At 36.1% G+C, this 17,546-nt stretch overlaps 1 non-coding gene across 1 annotated transcript; it reads left to right on the top strand.

The window, feature by feature from the left end:
- The first annotated feature begins 17,425 nt into the window (after window positions 1–17,425).
- On the top strand, window positions 17,426–17,497 carry Trnad-guc (transfer RNA aspartic acid (anticodon GUC)). The gene has a single exon. It is a non-coding gene; the product is annotated as a tRNA-Asp (tRNA).
- The last annotated feature ends 49 nt before the right edge of the window (window positions 17,498–17,546 follow it).

Raw genomic sequence — 17,546 nt, 5'->3', positions numbered from 1 at the left:
TATGTTCTATTCGATAAATTGTATATATGGTATTATAGTCTCTCAACTCGAGACCAATTAAACAACGAAAATCTCTCTCTCGCCCACAATTCCCTCCTCGGTGTGAATGGCACGTTTCAAGAATCTGCTTGCCGACCTGATTATGAATGCAATGTCTGTTCGAATATGCCCCATATAATATACAATATCTCTGTCTCTTTCTCTATCAAATAAATTCAGGCATCTCTCTCTCATTCTTTGCGGCTTTCAATTTTTAAATATTTTCAATTTTAATTGGTCCAACGTGAGTGCAATTTTAAAACAGACGTGCATCCGTTTGGTCAATAGTGAATTATGTTAATTAAATTTATTATTGTTTTTATTCAGCTTGTTGTTGTTGTTTCATTCCAACCATTGAGCACCACTAACCAAAATATAATGGCCCAAATAATGGGTAATTATTATCGCATGTCGCTCAGGTTTCAGATGTTGTTTTTTTTTCTCTTTTTCAGTTTCAGCTCTGTTGTCGCCGTTTCAGTTTCAGTTCATTTACAACTGGCGACGTGTGTTTTGGGTTTTCGCTCTCTTTTTTCAACTCTACTGCTCACTGTTCTCGGTTTCAGTTTTGCTGATTTCATTTTTTGATTGGGTTGTAAAAATTAATTGCAAAATATGTATTTTTAATAGACTTTGGCTGTCGGTTGGAGTCTCGCTATTAAAGCGATTGCTTTGACTTTGACTTGATTTTTTCGCTGCTTTGTGAGTTGTTGCATGCTCAGAATTTTCTGTTGAAGTTAGTTTTCAACTCGGCTAAATTGACTTTAACAACTCGAGAGTTAAGTGCCATTGGAAGTTGTTGAAATTTGCAACCGATAATTACTAATATTTGATGTGGATGTCAAGGTTCAAGTTATTTAGATTACAAGCTTAATATTATCTTAATTATGGTGCGGGTTTCCGAGAAGAATTAATTAATTTTGAAACTAAATATTGTTTTGTAATATAGATCATAGTATAAAATAACAAAATTAGTTTATACTTGATTTGTTTAAAGATACAACAAATTCAGTTGTTTATTTTTTAATTTGTTAAGGCTTAATAATACAAATAATATAAGCTATATAAGAACTATTAAAATTAAGTTTTAATTGTGATTAGAAACAATATAAAATATATAAAATATATATATATATAAAAAATATATATATGCATTTTAGTATATAATATATACTAAAAATAAAATTAAAATTTTTAAATTAAGATCAAAATCACATTCCATTCAATTTAATTTTTTACTTCTAATCTAAAATTTTTACAAATAGTATATTATTAAGTATGTAGTATATAATATTGTATGCCAAATATACTAAAAACCAAATTAACATTATAATAGTACTCTTTTAAACTTTTGTATATAAATTTATTATATAAATTTTGATCTAAAATCAAAGTCACATCTAATTTAAATTGTTGATCTCCAATTCAAATCACATTTTATTATCACAGCCTTACATTCTTTATGGTTACACAACATAATACTTATTCTTAATCTGGTTATAAATAGTAAATTTATTCGAATCGCAATAAAACCTCATTAGCTATACTTAGCACTCAAGTGTTTTGTCTTCAGACCTGTTTTAGGCGCTTACATCATTCCCATTAGATTTAAATAACCTTCGGATATGAACAAGCATGCAAAATGAATGACATTTTCTCAAATGTACTCGTACAGTGAACACTTAGTATAATCGCATATCGCTAATTTGCATGAAACTTTCAATTCGTTTTTTTTGTTTTTGTTTTTCGATTTTAATTCGTTTCGTCTCGCTTCACACTTGAATTTATTTTTGTGTATTTTTTGTTGTTGATCATTTTTTTGTGTATTTCTCATGCAAGCGAAACGTGTTTTGCAATAAACCAATAAAATAAAAATGACATTAGAAGACCGAAAAGTTTTTCGAGTGTACTCGCGAGGCTTCTATGTGAGTTGCCGCTATATAAATAAATGACTTCATTTTGTTGTAGTTGTTGTTGTCTTTGTTGTTGTCTCGCTAAGTGACTCGGACTTGGCTGTCAAGGTGAGTCAAGTCGTTTGTATTTAAATTTCGAAACGCTTTCAAATGTTCAGCGCACAAATCAGAGATATAACAAACGAGAGAACTTTACATAATTAATTAATAATTAGTTGCTTCATTGTTGGACAGGTGGCGTCTGCATATCTGTGAGTTAAACTCAAGTCGAGAGAAAGACGAAAACTTTTTGCCCCACTCGCGCTCTCATCATTAAATATTTAAATGAACTACATTTCCCTCTCTCTCTCTTTCTCTCTTTCTATCGTGTGTGCGTGTGTGTGGCGCCCTCTATCGATCATCTATTTGCCTTTGTCTCACTCTCGCATGTGGGCTACACATTGGGATTGACCCAATAATTTGTTGCACTTAAGTACACATTAGATAAGTATGTGGTTTTCAATGTGTTGACATTTCCTCTGGTGAAATTGATTAAAAGTAAATATTTTGTACCAAAACTCTCTCCTTCTTCTCCTACTTCCATTCGCAGTGTTGTAAAGAGGCACAAATTACATAGTAAGCTAAGCATTGCCGCTGGGCAAATTCAAAAATATTCGATAGCTTAGTTTGGGGATTTTGATTGGGGGGGGAGTTACCCGAAATTATTGATTTTTTGCCGAATTGATGTAGTTGCTGTTGTTGTTTGTTTGTTTGTTGTTAGTATGCTTATTTGTTTATTTAATGTTTGCCTGACTCGACAATTATTTGGGTTAAATCAACAGCAATGTAATCAATGAATAGACGAAATGCCCAATACTCAATTGAAAGTTGAATTTGTGAAAAATGAAAACGAAAACGAAGCTGCAAGAGGGAAAATATTTTGAGTTTTGTTGGCGGCATAAATACTTCCTGGTTGCCGCAATTTGTTTAACAATTTTGGTTTTGTGTGAATTATGGTTTGTTTACAACCAAAAGTCTGAAGTGGGCGGCGGCATTTCATCAAAGTTTGTTTAGCATAAGTTTTGGGTCTTCGAATTGAGCTGCGGCACTTTTTTGAGTTTATTCAACTGCAAGTAATATTAAAGCGTAAAGAATTTTGTGGTTATATTATTTCCCCTATTGACATTCAGTGCACTTGAGAACGATTTATTCGCTCTTGCTCTATAAATTAACAAAAAAATTGCCAGCATTCAGATTCAAATACGAAGCGAACTTAAATTGCCTGCGCTCCTCTCTCAGGCACGTGTCTTATCTGTGTGTCTCTCTCCCTCACTCTCTTTCTTTCTCATTGGCCTCTAAGTACTCGTACACAGACTATTCCAGAGTTGAGTTGTCACAGCTGGCAGCAGCAGCAGCAGCAGAGGCGGAAGCTCTGCTCGCTGACGACCCCTCAGGCACTTATCAACAGCTCAGCGTATGAGAATTGTACACACACTCAATCACACACACACATACACTTGCACTCGCACTCGTAAGAGTTTGCCAATTAAAGTCGACCTGAGCTTTTGCAGTTTGCAGAGCTTAAAGCGTCGCCCAAGTCAAACTAATAACGGGATCAAGCGAAAGGCAAATGCGCGCAGCCAAAGGCAAATGCAAAGGCAAAGGCAAAGGCAAATGTGCTAAAAGGTTTGCAAAGGAGCGTGGACGCAATGTTGACAAAAAGCCATAAAATGCCAGACGCTGAAACACAAGAAGCTGCTTAAAGGAGTGTGAGTAGGATAAAGAGTAAGACGAAGCACGTAGACAAGGGGAGCACATTGTGCTCTGGCGAAATAAAATGCTAAAATTATTCATTTTGCAAATAAGCAGCGTAAATATTTAATTAACAACTCAGCGCACACACAACAAGCAAGCTGGCGAGCAAGCTAAGCTAAGCAAGGGCTGAGAGGGAGCACACAACACATGAGTGTTGTTGTTGTTGTTTTTGTTGTATGAGTTCATGTCACTGGTCTAAGGTTTCCTCTCACTCTCACTCTCCCACTCGCTGTATGTGAGTGTGTGTGTGTGTGCGACGGTAATACAATATTTATTTATACTGTGTGTCGCAGGCAGCAGTCGGGCGACAGTTAAATTCACCTACGAGTAGCTGCCGACAGTGACGTCACAACAGCCGAACAATGACATTTATGCTTTTGGTCTTCGGGTCGAGCATGTCAATGACACACCAAGTACACTGCATATAAGGTACATAGTCGTATGCTCAATTTGTTATCAGTCAGTTAACCGATTAAATCGTTGTCCCCATTCATAGATCAGCAACTATTTGTGCTGATAGCGTTTAATAAGCTGAGTCGATATTTGATTTGGGGTAAGCATATCTACAAGAACTAGATTCGTGACTGTACGGAAATAGCTTTCATATATTTCATGAATATTTGAGTTTGGAAATCAGTGCAAGCAAAGCACGTTAATTATATCAGATAAGTAGAAATTTTTGATTCATAGAACACTCTACTTTGATAAAATTGAAAATTATAAAGAACAAAATATAGGTTCGAAAATTATTGCAATTAACCTAAAATTTTATTTATTTTTCGAAAATTTTTATTTTATTTTTTATTAGAAAATAATTTATTTTACTTCTAGGTATATTCTATCTTATTTATTTTGGGATAGAACACTATATTTTTCCAAAAATTTGAAATTTTCTATTATTATTCATATCTTTATTGAAATCAATACAATCCAAGTTAATTAAATCAAGGAATTTTATCTTATGTTATTTATAATTTATATACAAAATTGTTTTTCAAGGAAAAGTTTATCAACTTATCAATGTTTATAGATTTTATAATCAGCTTGAGCAATTACACAGAATATTTTCCGTAATTCCTGCACCAATTTAGCTTATCTCATCTCTGGCTTAATTTAGTTCTTGTTTTGCTCCATTTACTTTTCGTAGTATTGGCAAGCATTTCCTTGTAGTACTTCTATATTTGCAATATGCCTTAATTATATTAGATTTGCAGGGCAAATTGCTGCAGCCATTCATTTATTTCTTACACCTTTTCTCGACTGCTTCGCTCTGCATAGCATTATTAAGATTGTCTCGCTCCACGTTTGATTTCATTTGCAGCAGGGCGAGCGGAAAGGACTAAACGCTTGGCTGACCTAAAAGACCCAGTGCTGACCATTTGCAGTTCCCCTCATTCCCCTCTCTTGGTTGCCCCTAGTGCTGTGTGCCCTGACTAATTAAATTAGTTAAGTCTGCAGTCGAGACGTTGCCGTTGTTCTTGTTGTTGCTAGTCATTGTAGCTGCCTCAATTGTTGTTGTTACTGTTGTTGCTGCTTCGCTTTAATTGCTTCTGGCCTGGCTATGACTTAATAGCTTTAATACCAAACCAATCCCGAGCACGTTGATTACGAAAACTTTAGTTTTTTGTTGTCTTAAAGCGGCTTAGCGAAAATCGATGGAGCCGCTAACACAAAACTGTGAAGCAATACGTTGGCAAATAAAGCAATTAATAACAAATATGTTTATGCATTTTATAAGCCATCAAGAGCGGCTCAGCACGTACCAAAAAAGCCCTGGACTCGAGGATTTTATGTGCAGGTGCTTAAATATTCCATTAAAAGCGCGTTAGAAGCCAGTTCACAGGAAGTGGGAAACACTGGACGTATAAAAAAGAGTACGAAGCTCAAGTGGCAGAAGAGAAATGGAAACTCAACGCGGGGGGGAAGGAGAGAGAAAAGTGTTGCGAGGTTTATTCGTCATTGTTTCAATGTGCAGAGCACAAACAACTCGTAAAAGTCAGCAAATATTATTGCCCGACTTTGGGGTCGAGCTATTAAAATGTCATCATTCCAAGCAAAGGGGTTGAGCTAGAGCAAAGTGATAGAGAGAGATAGAGAGAGAAAGAGAGAGTTTTGGTGCGATAAGTCAAAACACGCAAACTTCAATAGCATGCGCCCGTTTTTATTGGCTGTCCAATTCCCCAGTTGGGAGACCAGTTGACGTATTTATTATTTAACACCTAGAATCAGTCAGTAACAGTCGAAAAGTAACAGTCAAGACACCAACAGCAACAGCAACAGCAGCCTAAGCGGAAAATAGCTATAAAATGTTGACCTTTTTTTTTTTTGGTTTTCGGTTTTCTTTTTTGCACGCACCTTAAGTCAAGACATCATTCCATCATCATGCACAAGCCGCCTTCTGGGTGGTCTGTCTTTTTATGAGGTACTCTAGTTTTTACGAGTCGGCACACCATAAGTTCAAATATTTAAAAGTGTGCTTAATTATGCTGTGAACCAAACAAACAAACCAACGAAAAAAAGAACCAACAACGTTGTGCTATAAACAAAACTCTCTGGGCTCGACAACTGCCAAAAGGCCCATAAAGTGTTTTTGTTCGTCATTTTCTATTCTTTCGGCTCGCAAAAGTAATTTCTAAGCGCCAATAAAACGCAAGATATATTCGGAGTAAGGGTTTAATGTAAAAGCAAACAGTAAATGCTTCTGTATTGGTGAGCTTTTTACTTTGCCTACTTTACTCGCCTACGCTGAGCTTTAAGCTCGTTTTTGCTTAAAGTCTGTGTGTCGTGTATGTGTGAGCCTTTAACGCTAATTACTGGTTTAGTTAAGGAATTATTTTACTTTTGATTCCCACTCTAATCAACTTGTTCCTCTTTCTCCATTTACAGTTAACCATCCACAGCTGCTAACATCATATTTTTTTTTTTTTGGGTAAGTTTTAACTGCATATCGATCTAAACGTTCCAACTGTCCAACTGTCCAAGCTGCTCTGTTCACGTGTTGTTTAACACGCTCTGGCGGCTGCCTGTTACCAATTTTTCCCCCCACTCTCTGACCAACAACGAACAAAAAAAACCTGAACTCGAGGCTGCTGCTGCTGTCGCTTGCTATTCATGTACGCTATCATAGACATTCAAATTGAATTACAACAAACACTGGCAACTGACAGCCGAATGGCTTTGGCTGCGAGTCCGAGTCCGAGTCCGATTCCTAGCCTGAGTCCGAGTCTCGGCTCCATTCCCAGTCTGAGTCTCGAGCTGGACGCATAAAATATGCAATTGCAAGTGCAGACATTGAAAGCAACTATGCGGAGAGTTTTGTGTGTGAGAGACGGTCACAACTCAGGTGATATATCGCAAAACTAGTTTACGCAACATGTGGCATGTGCATTTTGCATGCCACACACACAAGAAAATAGCAACAAAAAAAATTGACATTTTGACATGTGGCGGTGCCTCAAGATTTGCCACAGATAAACTACAAGCAAAGACCGAGCGAGAGAGAGAGAAGAGCGTAAAGTGTCTTTTAAATACATACGTTATCTAGTAACATGCAACAGAACAAATATCAAAATGTGTGTGTGTGTGTGTGCCACACTACGTGCCACATAATAGCATACGTAGTATTTTTTGGTGCTACAATTTTTAATGGATTGACGGCAGACAGCGAATACACATTAGAGATACTACCTGAGAGAAGCTGCACTCTAGAGTCATGCACACACATGAGCATCACTTTTGACTCTCCCCTCGCCTGGCTACTGCAATTTTCTTTCAATAACTGGCCGGCAGTTAGCAAGCCAGTTACCAGTTGCCAGTTAGGCACGTAGCTGGCTTAAAGTATCTGTTGCACACACCAAGCTGGGAGTATCAGTTACCCAGTTAAACTCTACGGGTGTCAATTGGCGTCGCCTTCTGACTCTTGATATTGCATATATTTATTTTAATTGCACTCGCACTCACATTCGCATTCGCATTCGCATTCGATGAGTGTCTTCGCCGATAGACAGTGTCCAAACTCTCGACGGTTTGACTGTTTGTTGTTAAAGGCCTTGTTTTCGCTTAACTAATTGGCAAATTGAACAGCAGTTTGCGTTGCTTGTTGAGTGCATTTTGCCAAACGTTTTCCATTTATGAGTTGCAGCCACCGTGCAACTATAATTTGTTGTACGTTTTTTACACTTTCGGCTTGGTATTTACGTGAATTTCAAATAAACGGACTTAGTTAATCATTAAGCAAATGATTGGGTCAAATGTGAACTTTGGTGCTTAGAAAATTACCACCAACTTAGCTGTAACACATATTTAGTATATAGTATATAGTGTCCAAAATAATACTACATATATTAAGTATACGCTGTCCGATAATACCTTTAACAACACTACACATATTAAGTATACGCATACACGCAATAATCAAAATAAAAATGAATTAATTCTATCTCAAATCTAATAACTATGCTTTATATAAACTTATATGCCTAGCAAACTAACAGCTGATATACTGAACTTATTAAGTATACGCATAACTCAATACTCATAATATTGTCATAAATATTACGTATACACCATAGCCATCAAACCAAAAATATATGCGAAACAACATGACTTAAATTTTAGTGATGTTTATGAAAATACATTATAAATAATAAATAATAATATTTAAATATCGACGTGATCATTTTTAAAATAAGTGTCTTGTTGTTTATATTAATTGTCAATTCCAATAAAAATAATAAAATACAAAATAAATAATCAAATATAATAAAATTGGAATACAAAAATATTAATACAAATAATATAAAATAATACATGTAGTATAAAATTCTTTAAAGTCAGATAATTTTGAGCAAATGGAAATATATAAATTCGGAATCAATATATAATCATAATAACAATCATAATGTATAGTTATAGCTAATAATAAATTTAGGCTGCATTAGTTTTCTCTGCAATGAATGTTCAAAAAGTTGGTCGCCGTCATTTGTGAAATGTATTTTTTATTGCCCGAATAGCCATAAATTTTAAAGGCAGCACTTAACAAGTATCTTTTTGTTTTACAAAAGAGCGTCTAACAGCTGTCCAAAGTGAAATTGGTTAACATGCTTGGTAGATTTTGCGCTCATGCATTTTTCATGCAAATATCTCTAGACATATTTTGGCTAAAAGCATTCTTATGACCAGGCCAAAACGGCGTCTAGACGTCTGTTTCTCTTACTGACATTTGCTGTTTTTTTTTGTTAGCAGTCAACACTCTGTTTAAGCGCTGACTCAAACTATTGACCATGAGCTGATAACTGAGTGAGAGAGAACTGTGAATTGGAAGTCTCATAATTGATATTCATGTGCAGCTTTGTGACTGCATCTCATTAGCATCGCATCAGATAGCTTCGCGCATAGCTTGTCCTTAGAGTGTGTGTGTTACCTGCGCTTATAAATAAGCACATAATCAGGCGACAAAATTGCGTTGGCAGTGGCAACAGCAACATCAGCAGCAACCAGTCGCATGCCACATGCATAAATAAATAAATAATTTGCAACAATTACCATAAGTTGCGTTGACATCTCTACAAAGCTGCAAAAGTGTTTGGCCATTCAAGTTATGACTAACTTGTCGTCGGCCTCAGTTGCTGCTGCTGCTGCTGATGATGATGATGTTGTTCCTAATGATGTTGATGATGATGTCAGCGATAGCTACCAGTCGATAAACATAAATAGAGTCTCCTCTCAATCTCCTCACTCCCCATTCCATCCCGAAAACAAACTCATATCGTTAAGTGTTTGGCTTTATGGCCAATGGGCGTCAGACGCGTCTCAATTCCGAGTTGCGGAGTCGGCTTTAATTAGCGGCTGACAATTAAATAATATTTTTGCCAGCTCTCTCTCTAGCTTGCTGCATGCCTCTTCATCCCTTACTTCCTCTTTTTTCTTCTTCTCGCTTTGTGATGCTGCCGACTTGTTAACTCGCTGCCTGACAGTCTGCCAACAAGTTTTAATTACCAGACGGACAACGCAACGAAAGCAACGAAAAATCCACGGAGCAACAACAAAAAAAAAAAAAATTGTCTCCCGGGCAGTTAGTTTTTGATAGTCGCTGCTTTTTAATGACTCGCCCATTCAGTTGTTGTCGCTTTTTATTATCGTAGTTGTTGGATATATGCAAATAGTAGTATGTATTTTTTTAACACATTTTATGGTCTGTGATTGTTATCCGCGCGACGGTTTTTAAAGATTTCATTTAGGCCCAGTTTTCCCTCTGCTCAAAAATAAAAAAAAATATGTATACATATCGCTGCTGCAACACAATTTGTTGAATTTATTGCTAATTTTATTTATTTATTTTTTCGTGGAACCTATCGATTTACGAGCTTTGATTATGACAGGCTTCTGGGTGTTGATTGTCTGTCTGACAGATTTGACATGCATTTTGTCAATAAAAACGGCAGCAACATCAGCAGCAGTTTGTCATTTGATTTGATTTCAGTTTGATGAAGGTCGTTTCCATTAGTTGCTGTAAAGTTACGGAAATTTTGTGGCGGCCTTCCACATCGCTGCCAATAAAAAACCTTTCCCCATTTAAGTGATACAAATTTATGACAGCTGTAGAATGCCATAAAGGTATTCTTTTGTTGTGATAGTATTAGTGAGCTTTTGCCTACAAAGCTCGATTTGCAAGCTTTGTGCTGCAAAAGCTTCTTTATGGGTGTGTCTCGTATATGAAGAGTTCTAGTTAGAATAAGATTAATTTTAATGTAAATCATATTAACTTTTGCTGAAAAACTAAGCTTACGTTACATTAAATGCATATTATGTTCTTATTAATTAAATTATGATTTTAATGGAACTTTTGGTGGACAATGGTAATATATTTTATTTCGTTTAAAAAGCTTGAATTGTATTATTTTTGCTACAGTGAGAACTTTGCGCTAAAAAAGCTTTCAGAACTTAAATAATTCTTGCTAAATGAGTTCTAACCTTAATGTTTTTATTATTTTAATATTCTACTAAAGAATTCTGTGTGTTTCGCTTATAATTCTCTATTTGTATGACTTTCAATAATCTATAAACTTTCTACTGGAAAAGTTTCTCAAAGCGTGTGTCTTCTTCATGAAGTGCTCTTATTAAATAAACTTTAACTTTAATGCTATGATTACTATTTAGTTTGCTCCGTCTAGAATTAACTTTAATTGAATTGACTTGCCATGTTGCTGTTGCCTTCTTTAGACGCTCTAACCTATTTCGCACCAGCTGCTGCTGCTGCTGCTGCCACTTTAACCCGTCATCAAGTCAACGAGCTTCAGTCGGATGATAACGCCTTTTAGAACTGCCAACTGGGAAAATGGGGAATCTGGAAAATGGGGAAACGCCCTTTAATACGCGAATTGCTTTTCGCTTTCTGCCTTTTCCTATTTGATTCTGCGTTCTTCGGCTTATTTACAACTTGACATTTCATTTGCCTGAATCGCGGGCGGGCACTTCAATGCGCTCCAATTGCATTTTATGACAGACCAAACTGACCTACTTAAGGCTTCCTTGAACAGGCACAAACATGCAGAGACACGCTGAGACACGCACACACGCGCAGCGTTGTCGTCGTCCTTTTCAATCGCATTATAAATTTAATGTGTTGACCTTTTTGGGTTCGGCCTCTCAACTTGACTTGACTTGACTTGAGTTGAGTTGAGTTGAGTCGACCGCAATTTCAATAGATTGGCTGCAGAAGAAATCAGCGCTAAAGCGAAGCGCAAAAGCGCTCTTAAAACCATCGTAAAATTTAACTAAAATGTCCATAAGTAGCTCTAGGGGTCATAACTGCAGGGAGAGAGAGAGCTACAAGTGAGCTGCGCTTTTTTGAAGTCGTTTTGTATCTGGCAGATACTTTAAAGTCCTTTTGTTAGGGTTGTCGCATTTCACGCTCACTGCTCACGTTTCTCTCTCTTTGCCCACCCCTCAATTGTATGTCCGCCAATATCCTTAGCCATTTCCTGGTTTTGTTTCTTTGTCTCTGTCTTTTGTTAGAAGGTCGCCAGTTTTTCTTCTTTGGCACTTGCTCAAGTCATGGCTAAAAATTGTTGTGACAAAAGCTGCGTACTCGCAGCAGAACTTTGCAAAGAGTTTTTCGGTTTTTTTTTTGTTGTTTTTCTTGTTGTTGCTTGGCATTGAATAAAACGTCTTCAACTAGAAGCAAAACATTGTAAATTGTTTTTCTTTGGCATACACAAAAAAAAGACCCCCAACTCTTCTTCCTCAGTTTCCTTTCCCCTTCTACACATGTGTTCAGTGTTATTTTTGTTAAATTTTTCAGTCCCTGTCATCTCTTTGCTGTCTTCCTGGCCATGTGCACTTCAAACGCAGCTTGGCTAACGAAAAACTTTTCTTGTTTCAATGTTGTTTCATTGCCTGGGCCACACTTTTTTTGAAGGACTTCCTTTTGGTCCTTCTTGTATTGATACAAAAGTCGTGTGTCCTTTGCTGCGCTGCGCTGCGCTTGACTGATTTTTACTTGTACAAATATTTTATTGACTATTATTTTGGACGCTGTCCTTGCCGATGTGGCTCAATGCCGAGTTCTTCCTTTTTGGTCCTTTGGGCCTGCTTTTATTTAAGGGTTTATTGCGGGTTCAATATCTATAGGGATTCCGTTCTTTTTGTTGATTTGCCGCACAAACTTCGTTTAGCAGATACACACAGAGATACTTTGGTGAATTTATTTATAAAACGCGCTTTAATGGCCAATCAATAAAAATCAAATTGATGAGGTCTACTTTAAAATTTGTCGATGGTCAAGTATGATATATATTGAATGGGTCTATGTGGGATAAAGATTTATTAGAGTAGATTGCTAGAAATGTGAACAAAAACTTGGCATTGGAATCGGGATTTTTTCATTAAATTAAAATATTTGCTTTTATCTGATACTTATTATTATTTTATTTTCCTTTGCAACAATTTCCAAACTTAATTGACTAGTTTAATAAATAGGAATACATTATTAAATTCGAAAGAGTTGCTTAGCTTTAAAATATTTAATCATTACATTAAACCTTGCATTAGTTGCGTGTTCTATTTCTTTATTATATCAATATTTCATTCAATTACTAAACGTCCTAATTGACTTCTAAAATGCATAAGAATATATTATTATTATATTTAAATTCGATTTTATTTTTAAAGCTAGAAGTATCTTTCTTAAACACTTAAATTTCGTTAAGCTTAATCTTGCAAATGTTGACTTTCAGTTTTAACTTAATTAATACATTCACTTTTGCTTTAATTTTATCAATAACTCGTCAAATCGTTTAAAGGCTTAATGATTAAAATTATTAATACAAATTTTATGCTAAACAGCCTTTAAAAGAACTTTTCATTTTCATAATGCCAAAAGGCATTCGATTAACATTTTGCTGATAATCTATCAAAATGTTCATTATAACAAATTGTTCAAATTGCCGCTAATTTTGAGCGTTTCGAATTTTCGCACATCGCATTGGATCGTGAATTGCGGCAATTAAAACATTTAACACGCATTTTTACCCATAGAGAGAGAGAGAGAGAGATAGTGAATACAATTTATCATCACGACTGCGAATATAATATTTAAATAGAATATACTATACACAAAATATTTTATTCGTTTGGTTTCCACGCGGTCTGCGATGCTCATGCAATTAATTGAGTCGAGTCTTCGCTTTGGGGTCGCTTCAAACGGCGCGAAACTAATGAAAAAATCATCACGAAAAAAACCCAAAAGAGCGAGGCAAATACAAATAATTAAAAGAGTGATGACCACAGGGAATGAGAGAGAGAGAGAGAGGTAGAGTGGGAGGAAAACAATGCGTTTTAAAGTCATTGCCACTAATTTTATTGGACTCTCTTTTATTTTTTTTTTTGCTCGTGCCACGTTTTGTTTCTTGTGCTTGGCTCAAATGATTATGGCAAGCCATAAAAGGAAAAAAAGAGAAGAAAAAGAAAACAAAGCATAGACAAGTTGCAGGGTGGGATCACAGCTGGTAAGAACAGAGAAATGAAACCATCCTTGAAATCTATTGTCTGTCCTTTGGGGTCCAAAGTCCAGACGCAATTGCAATGAAGCGGCCAAATGGCAACACAAAAAGGGAAAATGCGAAAAGAAAACAGAAATGAAAACAGCAACTGATGCCGCCGCCCTTACATAATTGAATAACATCAAAACAAACGCACAGACATCAGCATCAAAATGAAAATGGCAACAGAAACAGCAACAGAAACAGCTACAGAAATAGAAATAGAAATGAAAATGAAAATCAAAATATCTGTTAGATACAAGATAAATGCAATTTCAGACAAAATTGCCATCTTAAAATTTCAATGTAACGAGTATTGCTCTAGGTCTCATTTACTTTTGGCGACCCTCAACTTGATGTTTTCCCTATAACATTTGCATTACTTATTTGCCTGCTTGTTGTTTTGTAATTATGTTGCAAATTAAAAGAAAACATGCAAAACAATTAAAAGTAAACAGCAAAATGGGAAAACAGTGCAAACACTCACAAACAATAACACAATAAACGATCAACAATAACACAAACTATTAGATAAATAATAAATATGCCACAGAAACTTGCCAATTTCCATTGTCAGGCCAAAAGTCAATTGCATTGTTGCAGTTGTACATAAATATTTTATTACAATAATTTGAATACATTAATCTATTTCTAGAGCCTTAGGCGATAATTGCCATTTTCCTCTTTATTTATTTAGTGCCACAATTTGTTCATTAGATTTCTTTTTATACCGGATGTTCTTTGTTGTCTTCTATTTGTTTTGTTTTTCTAAATGTTAAACACATTTATGTTATAAAAATTGACGTATGTATTGAGGTAAATATTTATTCAAGAAATTGCTGTATACGAATATATTTTTTTGCTTATGTGAGATGTATATTTTGGCCATAGTTTTTCGTGAAATTACTTATCGGCAGATATTATATTATACTAAACACATTTAAGTCATACAATTTAAGGTTCATTTTAGCCTTCAATTTTTCTAAAATTTGTTTTTCTTACTTTGCAATAAATATGACACACAAATTCGTGCTATATTTTTGGTATAATATAATAGCTGTTGTTGAGCAATAATATATATTATATTATATATATACAAGAAACAATAGTATAAGCTCTTTATTTTAAATCATTATGTGCACCTAATTTGATTTAAATTAAGTTGTTTTTTTTTTATAGTTTTACTTCCCATGAAATTACCTCGACACTCATCAGATATTACATTGCGTTTTTTGCAAGCGTTTAATGCAAGCGAAGCTCACGTCATATTCCATTAGCAACTAATATACCCAATTAAATGCGCGTGTGAAGAGCATGCAAATAGTCGAATATAATCATTAAGTTGACTTGCCATTCCAGTTGTGACGCTGTCATTACCATTACATTAAAATAATGAAAAGCTTTCACTTTAATGCAAAATCCGCCGCAGCAGCAGCAACAGCAGCTAATCAAATGCCAGCAACAAATGCTGTGTAAACACCCCAACAGCAGTAACTGAAACAACAACAACAACAGCAACCACAGAAATAGCGACAGCAGTGAAAAAAGTAAATGCCGAAACTGTGAAATTGTTGTTTGCCCACGTGGAAGCAGAAATGAGTGGGTTACTCACACACAAATACACACTCACAAACATACTCACTCACACTCTCTGTCTCACTCTCACTTGCATAGGTACATTTAAACAGCAGACTGGACAACTGTTACTACTGCTCTAGTTAATGTTGTACTCTGGCTGTTGCTGTTACTGCTGTCGTTGCACGTAGGTTTCGCTGTGGCTATAAACAAGGACACGTACGCAATTAATTGCAGAATTATTACAAATTTCATTACATGCTAAAATATGCAAATTGTTTGACGTTGGCGTTTGCGATATCCCCCAGCCCCAAGTGAATCTCCCCTCGCTCTCCGTCTCTCTCTCTCTGTCTTCTTCTTCTGCTTCCCTAGCATTCGCCCATTGGTGTGTCCATGCAATTAAATGCATTTGCATACATAATAAATAAATAATGCAGCAGCGGCAAATGCGGCAACATTTTGCACCAACGGTGCTGCAAAAATACAAAAAACGTGCAAAATATATACATGCATACATTGAAATGCCTTTTAATTATAATTTTAATTCGTTTATGAAAATTAGAAATGCATGTGAAAATTGCTCGCTAAATGGGGAGGAGAATTCAGAGTGTAGAGATTAATGAGAGCGAGTGAGGGACAGCTGCATGAAAGGGACACAACCACACAAAAGTTGCTCGCACAGCTGCTTTTGATGCGAGGGCCCATCAAGTGGTTTAATGCTCTGCTATGACGGGGGTTGCTTCGACAGTTTACAGGGCTTCAAACTATTTGCAAAGAGGCAACACAGTTGTAGCTACTGTTGTTAGCTGTCTGCTGTATATTATTGCAATTGTTGTAATTGCGCCTGTTTGCCATTTTGATGGTGTTGTTGTTGTTGTTGGCATAGCATAAATATTGCATGTCTACAAAATATTTGGGTTAACATTTTGCACGCACACACACATACACACACACACAATTGCATGCATATAAAAAATGTTTTATTTGCATGATTGCACACAGAAAGGGAGTGGGAGTGAGCAAGGGTATGAGTGCATAAGAGTGCGAGAGGGAGAGAGAGAGGGAGAGCATAGGCTGCCATTGCCAGTTGAGTGTCAGTTGAGTGGCGTGTAGGCTGCCAGCGGCGACAGCGACGTCGACTGCAATCGAATTGTTTGTGTAATTGTTTCTGTTGTTATTTTCATGCATTTTTCTTTGTTTTTTTTTTTTGCTTTGTTTCTTTTGCTTCCTTTTGCTGATTGTTTGGCAGCAACAATAACACAAATAATAACAGCAAACAGCACAAACGCAAAAGCAAACGCACCTTGCGGTTTCTGTGGTCGCCGCGTGCCAACTGAGTGAGCGAGTGAGTGAATTGGACTGTGAAAGAGAGACAGGGAGAGGAGGCGCGAATGTAGTCGACGTCACATGTGGAGCAAGGCGTCTGTTTTGTTTTTGCTTTATACTTTATGCATTATGACTGAATGGTTTAGAAATCGTTTTGGGACTGCGGCACTTTGTTGCCAGTTGTTTGATAGTCGTAGTTTTTGTAATAGGTCTCCAAAGAGATGTTATCAACAAAGTTGAAGTGTTGACAGCTTGTGAGTGCCGCTAAAAAGTGGAACAAAGGAGAATGTTCGTACATAAATAAATGCTTTTATACACAGACAACTCAGACTTGTTTATTTCATTGCAAAACATTGAAATTTTGCACAGAATAAAATGATTTTTTTATCGAAATACTATAAAAATGTATATGAGAAACAAATAGCATATGTTGCATCCCAATGCCACTGCTTAGTGACGTCAGCTAGTATGTTTACACTGCTTGCTTTTCACTATGAAAGCAAACAGCTCACAAAACAACGAATGAGTAATCACGCAACGCACACATTCTTACCTGTCAAAAACGTATGCAGAACGAGTCAGAAAGAGAGCGATAGCTGTTCATTAGACAGTGTCTTATCTTTTTCTATCTTTCCCTTGTATTGCGTTCTCAGTAGCTGTTGCTTAGGTTGTGTTGATCATATTTGCGTTGGTCAAGAGGCCGCAGGTATATGAGCACATTTTGACATTGCTTGTTCACCGTCCTCGATAGTATAGTGGTTAGTATCCCCGCCTGTCACGCGGGAGACCGGGGTTCAATTCCCCGTCGGGGAGAGGCGTGTTACGTTATTTTTTTACTTTTTTTAAATTTATTTATGTTTAG

The sequence above is a fragment of the Drosophila nasuta genome, chromosome 3, assembly GCF_023558535.2.
Source record: "Drosophila nasuta strain 15112-1781.00 chromosome 3, ASM2355853v1, whole genome shotgun sequence".
NCBI lineage: Eukaryota > Metazoa > Arthropoda > Insecta > Diptera > Drosophilidae > Drosophila > Drosophila nasuta.
Note: the sequence above shows the minus strand (reverse complement) of the source record. Positions and strands in the feature narration are given on the sequence as shown.